The sequence below is a fragment of the Cannabis sativa genome, chromosome 3, assembly GCF_029168945.1.
Source record: "Cannabis sativa cultivar Pink pepper isolate KNU-18-1 chromosome 3, ASM2916894v1, whole genome shotgun sequence".
NCBI classification, from domain to species: Eukaryota; Viridiplantae; Streptophyta; class Magnoliopsida; order Rosales; family Cannabaceae; genus Cannabis; species Cannabis sativa.
Window position 1 is genome coordinate 13,396,412 of NC_083603.1, and position 14,311 is coordinate 13,410,722.

The 14,311-nt window shown below is 32.5% G+C and overlaps 1 long non-coding RNA gene across 1 annotated transcript; it reads right to left on the minus strand.

Moving 5' to 3' along the window:
• Positions 1 to 5,379: 5,379 nt before the first annotated feature.
• Positions 5,380 to 7,591, minus strand: LOC115709219 (uncharacterized). Its single transcript, XR_009686647.1, has 3 exons — positions 7,315 to 7,591; positions 6,759 to 6,915; positions 5,380 to 5,703 (listed from the first exon to the last, which is right to left on the minus strand). It is a non-coding gene; the product is annotated as an uncharacterized LOC115709219 (long non-coding RNA).
• Between the last annotated feature and the right edge of the window lie 6,720 nt (positions 7,592 to 14,311).

Sequence of the window (14,311 nt, forward strand, 5' to 3'; positions counted from 1 at the left end):
AGAATTTTTGGTTTTAAAATGAGTCTATCTAAATCTCTAGAACAAAACTTGGATGAGTTTTTGAGATTGCACATTGAATTAGCAAACTCACGAGAAAACGAGGCCTTAAGTGATGAGAATCAAGAAATTATCATTCTCAATTCACTACCGGAATCCTACAGGGAGGTTAAGACAGCCATTAAGTATGGGAGAACTGAGATCACTCTTGAAGAAGTAATCTCAGCTTTGAAATCAAAAGATTTGGAATTGAAAGTTGAAAGACCGGGGCATACTAATGGAGATGTTAACATAAGTAAGGGAAGGCCTGGACAAAAGTAACCATGGCAAAATAGGGGTAGAAGCACTAGTAGATGTTCAAGCACTAGTAGGGGTTCACATAAGGGCAACAATCATCATCACAAAGGAAGGTCAAATTCAAAGGGTCCTAAAGATCCTAATGGGTGCTACCATTGTGGAAAGTTAGGGCATTTCAAGATAGAATGCTACTTTTACAAGAGAAGCAATGGGAAACAAAATCCAGATCATCTAGAGGAATCAAACAAGCAAAATAAGACTAAGAATGACTATCAAAATGCAAACCTAAGTGATGGTTATGATAGTGGAGATGTCTATGTGGCTGCATCATCTTTTAAAGGTGATTGAATTATAGATTCGGGTTGTACATTTCACATGACTAACAATAAGTCTTATTTATTTGATTACAGGGAATCTAGAGGGGGCAAAGTAAATATTGGGAATGACCAAACATGCATCATTGAAGGTTCAGGTTCTATTAACTTTAAAATATTTGATGGCATTATTAGAACTTTAACTAATGTTAGATATGTTCCTGATTTATCTAGAAACTTAATTTCTATTAGTGTACTTGATTATCTTGGTGTTGTTAGCAAAATTGAGGTAGGTACAATCAAATTGGCCAAGGGGTCTATGACTATCATCAAAGGACACAAAAATGGTGGTCTATGCTACTTGCAAGGAAGCCCCGTAGCTTGCTGCCACAACACCAAAGAGCATGTTATAGAAGACACTAAGGTTGTCTTATGGCATAGAAGGTTGGACACATTAGTGAAAGAGGGCTACAACTCATGAGTGAACAAAAGCTACTTGGTAAGGATAAGGTAACCAAGGTAGATTTTTGTGAATTTTGTGTACTAGGAAAGCATCATAGACTTAAATTTCAAACTGGCACACACAAATCACAAGGTATCTTAGATTATGTTCATTCGGATTTGTAGGGTCCTGAGAAAATCCTAACTTTTGGGGGTAGTGCCTATTTCTTATCTATTGTTGATGATTATTCTAGGAAGGTTTGGGTTTATCTGTTAAAGCGTAAAAATGAGGCTTTTAAAAAATTTGTACATTGGAAATTACTTGTTGAAAACCTAACTAACCGGAAATTGAAAACCCTAAGGACAAATAATGGCCTAGAATTTTGTAATGATGAGTTTACAGGTTATTGTCAAGACAATGGAATCCAAAGGCACAAGACAGTGAGGAAAACTCCTCAACAAAATGGTGTTGCTGAGAGAATGAACATAACCATATTGAACAAAGCAAGGTGCATGCTTTTCAATGCCGGGCTCGCAAATGGATTTTAGGGAAAAGCAGTTGTAACTGCTACATACCTAATCAATAGAAGTCCCTCTAGTGCAATTGAAGGTAAAACCCCTGAAGAAAGGTGGACTCGTAAACCACTTGACTTGTCTAATTTGAAAGTTTTTGGATGTGCAACTTATGCACATCAAAGTGTAGGCAAGTTAGAGCTTAGGACTCTAAAATGTGTGTTTCTGGGTTACCACGAGGGGGTAAAGGGCTATAGATTGTGGGTAAAAGGGAACGGAGGTTTCAAAACTCTCATTAGTAGAGATGTGATTTTTCAAGAAAATGATTTTCCTTGTAAAAATACTAATGAGCTTGATGCAGGTTCCACAGAAACTAACCCTGCAGGTACATCTATTGGAGTCACTCAAACCAACCCAACTGAAGTGGAGCCGAATCCAGATCAGGTGGAACCAATTCAAATGGAACCTCAAGAAGCACCAAATCAGGTGGAACCAATTCAGGTGGAACATGAAGTTCAAGATGAAGAAGACAGGAATCAGGAAGACCTTAAAGAATATCAGCTTACAAGAGATAGAGCTAGAAGAGTTCCTAAACCTAACCGAAGTACAGTTACAATGTGTGGGATGAGAGTATTGCCTATGCCTATATGTGCAAACTTAAAGCTGAGATTTATGAGCCTCAATCTTATGAAGAAGCACTTAAAGACAGAAATTACAAGGCTTGGTTGAAAGCAATATTGAAGGAGGAAATGTACTCTCTCATAAAGAATAAGACTTGGAGAGTTGTACTTAGACCCGATGGCAAGAGTGTGGTATCTTGCAAATGGCTTTTCAAAGTCAAGGAAGGGAGGACCGAGGATGAACCGGTAAGGTTCAAAGCGAGATTGGTGGCAAATGGGTTCACACAGAAAGAAGGGGTAGACTTTACAAAAATATTCTCAACAGTGGTGAAATATAAGACTATAAGGTTGATGCTCTCACTAGCTACTCAGTTTGACATGGAGATTGACCAAATGGATGTGACCACAACTTTTCTACATGGGGACCTAGAAGAAGACATTTCTATGGAGCAGCCAAAGGGGTTTGTGGCTAAATGCAAGGAAGACCATGTTTGCAAGCTTGACAAGTCTCTATATGGATTGAAGCAATCCCCGAGACAATGGAACAAACGGTTTGACACTTTTATGACCAAACAGGGGTTCAATAGAAGTTATTATGACCACTATTTGTACTTTAAAGGTTCGGAAATTTCTAAAGTCATTTACTTGCTACTTTATGTGGATGATATGCTAATAATTAGCAAGGGGAGGTCAAATGTCAACAAGGTCAAGGATTTGCTCAAGTCGGAATTTGAAATGAAGGACATAGGTGTGGCTAATAAGATTTTGGGGATCAACATTCTAAGGGACAGACGCAAAGGGAAACTCATGCTACATTAAGAAGACTATATCAACAAGACCATAGAAAAGTTTTCTATGAAAGATTCAAAGGCTGTTTCACAGCCGATTACCAACCAATACCTTATGTCTAAATCTATGTGCCCGAAGACCAAGTTAGAGCAAGAAGAGATGGCTAATGTTCCCTACTCTAATGCAGTAGGGTCCATAATGTACTTGATGGTTAGTACTAGACCTGACCTTACTTATGTTGGAAATTATTTTACCAGGATCTTAGATCTACTCACAAGTATGTTGATTAACACCCTAAATATGAACTTCAGATATCCAAGATCTCAGGAAGATTGCTCATGCAACAAATAAGAAATACACAACAGTTAGTACAAAATCTGAGAGAAACAGAGAGAATAGAGAGGAAGAAAATATTGTAAACATATTCGGATTACCAAACAATACCTGTGTGTTTTGGAATCCCACCTTTTGTAATCATCTGATCATTGAAGATCCATAGTGAACGAGGCGAGCTCGAAGAGGACGTACCCAGAACGATTTTGGGGAACCTCTATAAAACCCGGTGTTATTTCTTCCTTTTCTTTTTTGCACTTTTATTGTTGTGTTTTATTTAATTTCTGCTTGGGAATTTCTGGGTATTTTGTTGGTGTTCTTCGTGTTCTTCAGAGAAGAACAACGAAGAACAAGGCTCAGTTTTAAGGGGGTTGTTCGAACTGGGCAGAGGGTGATTTCTGGGTTTAATTTCTGGTTTTTCTGGGCTGTTAATTGTACTGCTGTCTTCTTGCTCTTCAGAGAAGAACATCGAAGACGAAGGCAGCTCTAGGGTTTCTCTGCTAGGGTTTTCAAAGTGGAGGCTGGGTTGTGTGTGTTTGAGTGTTTGAATGCTAAAAAGAGAATATATATGTCTGATGCAATTTAGGGTTTCTAAGGCCATCTCCAATGGGACACTAAAACACCAAATATAGTATAGTTTCACACTATATTTACTCCAATGAGATACTAAACCTATCCTCATAAATGGCTTTGTTTACAGTCTCCCACCAAATTTAGTGGGGCACTGTAGACTACACTATTATTTTAAAAAAAAAAGTTTTTAATAATTAAATAATACTTTAAAGAAGAAAAAGTAAATAATTATATATATTTAGTATTAAAATATTCTTATTATATTATAAAATAATAAAATAATAAAGAATATAAAATTTGGTGTAATTTTTAGTGTTGTGGTTGGAATTGAAAAAAAAATTAGTGTTATAATAGTGGTTTTTTGGTGTTGATTTAACACCAAATTTGAGTTTCTCCATTGGAGACGCCCTAAATAATATAGAAACGACTTGTAGTACATGAAATAGGGGTTGTCGTTTGTGGGGTTTAAAATCAGGGGTCAAACTTGTGCTTTGACCAAGGATTAAAGGTGAGGTTTTACCTTGTATTTGATTTATTTCCTTTGATGTGGTGTAGGTTAATTTAGGAATAAATTCCTACAGAGCTTTTCTCTCTGAATAATTTTTGAACTCATGGACCACTTCTTGCACCACAATTCTTCAATTGTAATAGAAACATCACACCAAATTGAATAGTCAAAACAAAAATGATCACGAGAAAAGTCTCATCAAAACTACCATTAAGCATTGAGAAAATAAATACACGCGTGCAATGCACGTATATTTAGTTGTATTTTTTAATTTTATTTTTAGATAGTGAATTATGATTTCTATACTATGTCATTTATAGTATAATTTAATAAATAATCATTTTTAAAATAATTTAAAAAATACATAATAATATATTGATCAAGAGAGAAAAAAGATAACAGTGTGTTAAGTTTTAAAAATAAATTCTTAATTCTTGTTTATATTATAAGATAATTATAGGAGATATTTTTAATTTTGTATCACCTCAATTATTTAAATATCAAAAATAGATAAAACCATTAATTACTGTGATATTTTATTAATATGACGAAGACAACCATGAATAATAGTAATATGTTCTTCTAACCCCTTTTCATTTAACACATTTCAATGTAACATCCAATGAGTAAAAACTATTGTTACATGAAAATGTTGTGCAAACATAAGAAACATCTCTCGTATCAATAGATTCTTTGACTATATTGTAGCCATTTGTTACTTGTAACCCCAAAAAAAGACAACATTGAGTAAAAGATTTGGCCATGAAAAAACTCATCATCAGTGAACAACAAATTAGATTGGGTTTTGATGTACATCATTTGATGTTAAGGACATTGCACTGATGTCAAATAATAAAAGATATACTCCAAAACTTGCAAATCCACAGCCAACATCAAAAAAATTTCTTAATCTTCCTCCATCGTTCAAAATTTTGTTTGAAAAGTTGAACAATGACAATTTTAATCACATACACATTATCTCTAGAACAAAATGTAAAAAATGTTGAATATAAATATAAAAACTTAAGAATTGAATACAGAAGCTTGATAGTATAATCACATAATTCCAGAAATAATAAAACTAAAACACGTATTGAAAGAATGAAACTGAATGGGTTTCAAGTACAATTACAAACGATACTATAGTAAATTATTTAAAAGTGAACGGGAACAACGATCTCAACTCCCATTATTTAAAAGAAAGTGAAGTGGAACAACTATCTCAACTCTCATTTTAACAAGAGTATTTTGAAATTCACCCTTTCAGATCTTCCCTCTCAGCATCTAAATCAGTAAAAAATATTCTTTGCTATCATTGCTGCAACAATAGGATTATCTGTAAGAATACTGCAACAATAGGATTATCTGTAGACCAAACATAATGTTATATTATATACTCTATCTATCCATCAATGTTTATAGAAACAAACAATAAATAGTTTCAACAAAAATATATAAATGCATCATCAAAATTCAAAATACTATCTTTAATTAATCAAAAAATATAACCAAAATCAAAATACATTCATCATTACCCAAAAAAAATACATTCATCATTACCCGCCATTTATTTGAATAGCCTCAGCCTTAATAACGACTCCCACCCATCACAAATTTATACATAGTTAAACAAATTATTAAGTCATAAAATTACAAAGAGTAATATGAAATTACAAAATTTGTGATAAGATAGGAAAACATATTTAATCATCCATATTCGAAACCCATATTTAATTTGAAAGATAACAATCACAATTAAAAAAAGGAAGGATTTACTCTGATTTTGCATAACTTATCCTTCATCATGATTTTTTTCTGTTCAGATTTATTATTTGTTTTGTTCATTAACAAAAATTTATACAATACACAAATAGAAAATGTTCTTAGATTTATACTCAAACTCAAACTGATATCTAGAGCTAAAAGTACTCAAACCTAATTTAATTTGTGCAATGTCATTTATCAATAATTCAGAACCAAGATTAACACTTGATACAATGTCACTGCAAAAAACAACTCTCCAATAGCATAATAACATAATTCATTAGGATTTCAATATTTAATTTTTTATATAAACACATTATATATATATACACATATATCATATATACATACATATATATCATATAACCAAAAAAGTTCTCACATAATATCATGAACAGTCCCTTTCAAAAAAAAAAATATCATGAACAGTTGACAAAATCTCCTTTTAAAAATAAAAATGAACAAATATATACATAACACATTATGAAAAATCAATTGAAATTATATATTTGAACACTTTCAAACTTATTATTGAGATTACATTTATGTTGTAAACTACAAGAATGCTAATTCTCGACTGAATGGTATAAAAAATAATGGAAAAATTACCATTCTCTGGGTAAAATTGACATGGGTTGTAAGCCAATACCATTGAGATAAAGCCTTATAGTAATGTTATCCTTCTGAATTAGATCCTTAAGAACCGTTGTCCCCTCCAAATAGCTTACTATGGAGAACTTCTAGCCAATACCAAAACCAACACAACCTGCAGTTTGATTGCACTTAACTATTTGATTATTCAAAATTGAAGCATATACATATACTTATAGATGTATCACAATTTACTAAACTGAAGTGGAAAACAAAAGTACATAGAATTTATAACCGTAATCATGCATATTAAATCAAACAATTTAATTTGTGATAAGATAGGCAGATATATTTAATCAACCTTAAAAATTCACTTGATTACTGTTAATTTAAGAGATCAACCTACCTGCCTCAATATTGCAAGTGTGTAGCTATTTCTACATATAATCACAGCAGAAATCTCTGTTCTGACAAATATATATTCGAATTGGGCAAAGATTGTTCATTTATTCCACCTAAAATTAAAATTACAGCCTAAATTCATTAATTCTATTAAATTCAGCCATGGAAATACCTGCAATTGACAATCAACCCGATCAGTACTCATGTTATGGCCATGAGTATTAAAATTCAAAGATGAAAAGAAGGGCTTAAAAAATGCGTCAGCCATTTCAGATCCAGTACTCAACGGTATGTTGCCTCCTCAAACCAAACCGGAGTTCACAGGCCACGGCGGCCATGAGGCATTGATTATGTTGTGGAATCCCTTTTGCTCTACCCAAGTTCAAGACGAAGGAGAAGAGTAATTCAGCAAGAAAACCTAAAATGAAATTAAAAAGATATATTTATGAAAATTAACTTATTTTACATCTTAAAATATGAATACAACTTAATAAATGAGTCATTCCCTTGAGTACTTTAATTTTTGAATTTTTTATTCACGTATCAATAAGTACTTAACCCGACCCAAATCTTATTTCTTTAAATATATATGTAACTTATGTTCATTTATTTTTTTTTAGGCTAATTAGTAATTTTTCCCCTTGAACTTTGACATGTACTAAATCGTACCCCCTGAACTTTTTTAGCCGTTAGAAATTCCCCCCGAACTATTGAGATTGTTAAATTTAAGGACTTTTGTCTAATTTCATTCAATTTTACTGTTTCAGTGATTGTTTATGTAACACCCTAACTATCTTAGGCGTATTACGTGATTTTTAAACGTACTGTGCAGCTCGTTGCTAATCAACGAGGTTTATGGAAAAACGTGATTAATTAAAATTTTGCTTTTTCATTAACTTATAAACCATTTTACAAAAGTCTCGGGATCCCGATTTATAAAAATATTTACAAACGTTTTTACTGTTCAACTTTTACATCAAAATAAAGTCGTCTAACGACAGTTACAAAATCTCAGCCATGCTGTCCCGAGGATCGTACGCTCCAGGCCTAACCGCCCCGACATGTACAATCTCATAAGCTCGCTCACGGTCCATCAGCAACTGCCTTGCCTTTACCTACACATGAACGTAAACTGTGAGTCGACAGACTCAGTAAGAAAAGCATAATAATATCATACATAAAACTGACTGCCGTGTCCAACACGATACTGAGTCCCGCTACTGCCATGTCCAACATGGTGCGAGCACTACCGCCATGTCCAACATGGTACCGAGTTTTGAACGTTCGGGGGACGGTACTATTGACAAGTATCCTCCCGATCGGCCGAACCGGTCATACTCCGCCGCTGGTCATACTCCACTGTACCGACGGGATAGGTCAATAGCGAACCACCAACCAAGTGTCGGCTGATCGGTCGAACCGGTCATACTCCGCCTTGGTCATACTCCGGCTCGTACCGACGTGACGGGGTTGGATGGTTCGAAGCCTAAATACATATCTAATGTAATCTAGCAGGCTTCCTACATGCACGCTAAACATGTAATCTACATATGCATACTGTTATACTAATCTTACACGGATTCCGATTTCGGGTGTCTTAGGTCAACCCGACCGGAACCGAAGGCGAACGGCGGATTACTGGCTCCTAAACCATAAAAATCACAACGCTATAAGTGACACGCTAAATCACTTCCCGGGGACTAAAACTTGAAACTAAAAGTTTCCCTATCGATAAAAAGCATGGCAATACCCCTAAAAACCCAAAAACGAGGAAAACTAGGGTTCTGAAAAATCCCCCAACCGGCAGACCGGTTGCCCAACCGGAATTCCGGTTCTGGGAAAATTCAGGACCCCATCCGGAATTCCGGATGCACAACCGGAATTCCGGTTCCTCGCAGGCAGCAACCATAAAATCTCATAACTTGACCAATTCAACCCCAATTGGTCCCAAACTTTCCAGACCTGTTCTATATGTCCCAAATAACATTTCTAAAGCCTCAAACCTACCCAGAAACCACATACACAAAAATCACCATTGGAGCTCAAGCTTTGAGTTCCAAACTCAAGCTTGAGCAAATCCAACTAAACAAGCAATCCACTAGCTTAATTCACCTTAAACTAGCATAATATTACCTCAGAAAACATTTAGAAACAACAACAACATCACAGAACAGAATCACAACATTTTCCTTCCAAAATTCATACTTTTGCAAAGAAAACTCAAGGCTTTAACAATCTAACCTACATGCTTCTAACATAGCTTAATTCATTTCAATTTAACATGCTTACACCACAGAAATCAACCATAGAATCACAGCAACAACAACAGCCACAAAATCTAACATGCAACCTACCATTTTCACATTAAAAACATCAAAAACACAAAGAAAGGTTGAGAACCACTTACAAGCAACTAAGGATCACAAAATCTACACAAGGAGGACTTGAATCACCAAGAAAAATCCTTCCTCCTTGCTGCTCAAAGGTGGCCGAAAAGAGAGAGGCTTGAGAGAGTTTCTTTTTGAAATTTTCTTTCTTCTTTTCTTTTTTTTTTACACTTAGCATAAATTTGTAAAAATTGGAAATAAACTAAAGCCACCTATTTCATTTACTTCAGCCAAAAAAATAAAACAATTAACATTTATTTTCCCAAATAAAAGTCACAAAAAGACAAAAAGTCATTGGGGCAAAAAGACCATTTTGCCCCTCCACCATAAAATCACATAATAACCACTAAAGGGGTATTTTTGGGAAATTCTAAATTCCCGGCCATTCCCGACATTCCCAATGTCTAAAACCCGTCCCCAAAATACTAACATACTAAGTTGTGATTTCTACTGAGCCAAACGCCGCGTTCCAAAATACCGGACACCGGAAATGCGAAATATAAAAGCTACTGATAACATACTCATGCATATCTGAATTCCATAAATATCCATAATAAATTATTTAAATAGCTATAAATAATTTCATGATTAACATAAATAACTGCTAATTTCCAAATTAACTAAGCGGGCTTTACAGTTTATGTACTAAATCATGCTCCCCAGACTTTAATATCTACCAAATCTTGCCCTTCAAACTTTGATATGTACTAAATCATGCCCCTTGAACTTTCATCCATGTTAGAATTTTTTACTAAAATTAGACAAAAGTCCTTTAATTTAACAATCTCAATAGTTCGAGGGGAATTTTTAACGGCCAAAAAAGTTCAGGGAGCACGATTTAGTACATATCAAAGTTCGGGGGGAAAAATTACTAATTAGCCTTTTTTTTATATAGGCTCTCAGTTTTAAGTTAATTATTTATTTAATGAAAATAATAGAATAATTAGTTTTGATCAATAGCTAAGATTTCTCAATCTTACTCAAAATCTAATTCAGGTCAATTTTTAAATTCTTATTATAACCATGTAATTAAATAAACGATTATTATTGATTAATTATATAATATAAATATAATATAGGGTAAATAGCGGTATAAGTACCTAAAATTTTAAGTTTGTAAGCAACATAAACTCAATGTTTATTTTTAGCAGCAAAGGTACCCAATTTTTTTAAAACTGTAATTTTTTTTCTATTTTCGTCAATACAAATTCCGTTTTGAATTTATTAAAAAAAATATTTGGAAGTAACTGATACTACATGTTTCTATCTAGACCCAATGATTTAGAATTCAGATCTTATATGTGCCCTATTTAAGATAATAACAGAGTCAGTACTGACAAAATTAGAGAAAAATTATAGTTTTACAAATATTAGGTACTTATACTGCTAAAAATAAATATAAAATTTATGCCGCTTACAAACTTAAACTTTTAGTACTTATACCGCTATTTATCCTATATATTATAAAAATATTTGTGAGATAAATATCTTATATTTTCTTATTCATACACTTATATTATATCAGGCGAAAGTTACGTGCATTGCACGTATGCTTAGTCATATGTATTCAATTTTATTTAACAAGTGATAAAATATGCATATTTCTCCATTTTTTATTTTTACATTCAAATAGTCATTCTAACATACTTAGAAATGTTTCAGCACTAAAAGAAAAATCAATTAATTTAGTATATCTGTTGAGCCTTTCTCTCTGAATATTTTTTGAACTCAGGAATCACTTCCTGCACCACAATTCTTCAACTGTAATAGAAACATTACACCAAATTGAATAGTCAAAACTATCATTAATCATTGAGAAAATAAATACACAAGTATTGTATAAATATATGTGACTTTCCTTATTAAAAATAGCCTCAAGAAGCTCATCACATAATTTTATATCACCTTCTCTCATTATTCCACTGCAATTTCCACTTGCTTAACCTAGAGGAGTACCATATATAGAGGTCATTGTTAATTTACTCTATATTCAGAGGAAAAAATAAAGTAAATAAATGAAAATTAGGTACTTGTTTTGTTTAGTAGTATCTACATCAATAAACAAACATTTGATCAATTACATACATCCATTTATCAATAAATCAACATAGCATAATTAACCTACAAAAATAAATAAGTTAGACATTTTATAATACAATAAAATACTTTAATTTGAAATCATCGAGTCCTCATAGAATCAAGGCAGCAAAATTTTATACAAAATTGACAGCAAAACTCCAAGAAAAGAGAAAAGAAGATGAAAAGATCAGAAAAATAATAACAATAACTTTTGACCCAAACAATCGATAATGAAAAACATAAATGATCTCATAATAATAAAAATTGAAAATATTATTGCTTAACTTCTTGACAACAAAAACTAATTTTGAATGTCCACAAATAAAATGTAAAAAACGGCATTAGTTATTTTTACTTTTACAAACTTTAAAATTAGATCTTATTACCTAATATATAAAATGTCTATCTAACAGATTTTGTTGTGTACTTAACAGATTGTTATATATTTAACAGAATATACCAAAAAAAAGTTAACTTTAACAGATACTCATTCCATTTATAAAAATTATTTTCAGAGCAAGACAACCATTCAAAAAATAATTGTCAATATTAACTTTATGTTATGTTTTTTGACAGAATATACTATATAATTGTCAATTTTAACAGAATCAATTTTTTTTTTCAAATTGTTGTATCTATTCATCGTATAAAAATAAAACTCTGAATACAATTACATCCAAAGGAGCTCAAAAAAAATACAACGAAAGATTTAATCAAAATTATAATAAAAATTATACCAAATAGAGAAGATAAAACGTGTCTTGCACGTAGTTACCGCCTAGTATAAATATATGGTTATAACTTAATAAATAAGTTATAAATTTATGCAAAAACATCACCTGAAGTATATAATATATTATGATCAAAGTCTAATAATCATTACTTAATTTCTTATAAATGCAAATCACCTTATGATCATTTTTTTCTTCACTGGTTAGTTATTTCTTTACTTGTGTTGCCTTGTTCTCCAATATTCAATTTCACCTGAAATATATGTTGGGTTTTATGCCCTAAATAAAACTCTTTACAATCTGATTAGTTATCAATATAAGAAATTTGAAGTGATTGATGTTTGCATGAATTTTACATACTAATGGTTTAATATGTTTGATATGTTTATTACATTCATACACACAAAATCAGTTAAATCCAGATCATATGTTTATTCACAATTACAGTATCGTCAACACAGTGGAATGTGGTTGTGATCATATGAATCAAAAGTTTTGGTCCCTGTTTCATCAGTGTTATTGGATTTACACTAATGTGATAATCAACGATGATGTATACTTACACTTGGAGTAAGTGTTATGTTCTTTCTAGGACATTAGTAAAGTATACTAGTTTCGAATGTATGGAGTATACATTGGACTGGACCGATATTGCAACTAAGTTAAGATATTACAAACTTACCGTTATACATATCTTTCCAAGTCAATATCAGTAGTTGATCTTAAGATTAAAAGAATCTAAATCCTGATATGCTTGGGCTCAACTCAGGAGTGTTATTCATGTTCTTTGATTTATTAGTTAAGCCTACTTTTGGGTCAGGGTGATACGTATATTTTGGGAACATGATAGTATGATTGAGTGGGAGTGCTGAACATAAATATGGAATCTATAGCTTCTACTGGTGTATAGAAGTCAAGTGATGATTCCCTTCGAGTTTAGCAAATAGAAGTAAATGGATGAGCTCTTATTTTAACTGACTAATTATTAGATCACTAAACACCATTTACAGGTAGCTAAGTGTTTTAAGGGGCAAAATACATTGAGGGGTGAGAACGGTAAAGAAATCCCATCTCGATGTAGATCATCTATATAGAGGATCTTTAAATCACAATAAGATTATAACAATGGTTAAATGAGATAGTATATTGATATCGTGGAACATACAATATGCTCTATATAAGTCTGAGAGTGCAATTCTAAGTTCTAAGAGTGGATTCAACGAAGAATTAATAAGTAGGAATTTACTTGGTAAATTTGGTTCACTTATTGGAAGCTCAGCATATAGATCCATGGTCCCCATTCTAGTTGAGAACATTCTGCTTGTAAGACTCATTAATTGATTCGTGATTGATCAATTATAATTCTAAAGTTAGACTATGTCTAATTTTATGAATTTTCACTAAGCAGGGGTGAAATTGTAAAGAAAAGAGTTTCTAGGTTTATTTATTTATTAATGGACTTTATATGTCTAATTAATAATTAAATTAAATGACAATATTATTTAATAATCTATTTTAGTTATTAAATAATTAGTTTTGGCATTTAAAAGGTTAGAATTAGAAAATTGGCGTTTTTGAGAAAATAGAGATAAAATTTGATAAAACTGCAAAATTAAGTGAGGCCCAATAACACACCATGGCCGGCCACTTAAATAGGTTTTTCAAATTAATATTTTCATTATTTTAATGCCAAATAATTCCTAACCTAAACCTAGTAGTTGCCTATAAATAGAAAGTGATGGCTCAGTCAAAACACAAGTTTTCAATAACCTTTTCTGACAGAAATTTCTCTCTTCAGAAAAACTGAGCCTTCCCCACTTTCTATACCTGGCCGAAATCCCTCTCTCTTTTCCCTTCATCTTTTTCGTGACCCTAGTGAAAGAGTAAGTGCCCACACACAGCGCAACTCAATCATAGATTGGAAGACTGTGAAGGATCAAACTTGAAGAAGAAGGACATTCGGGCTCAGATC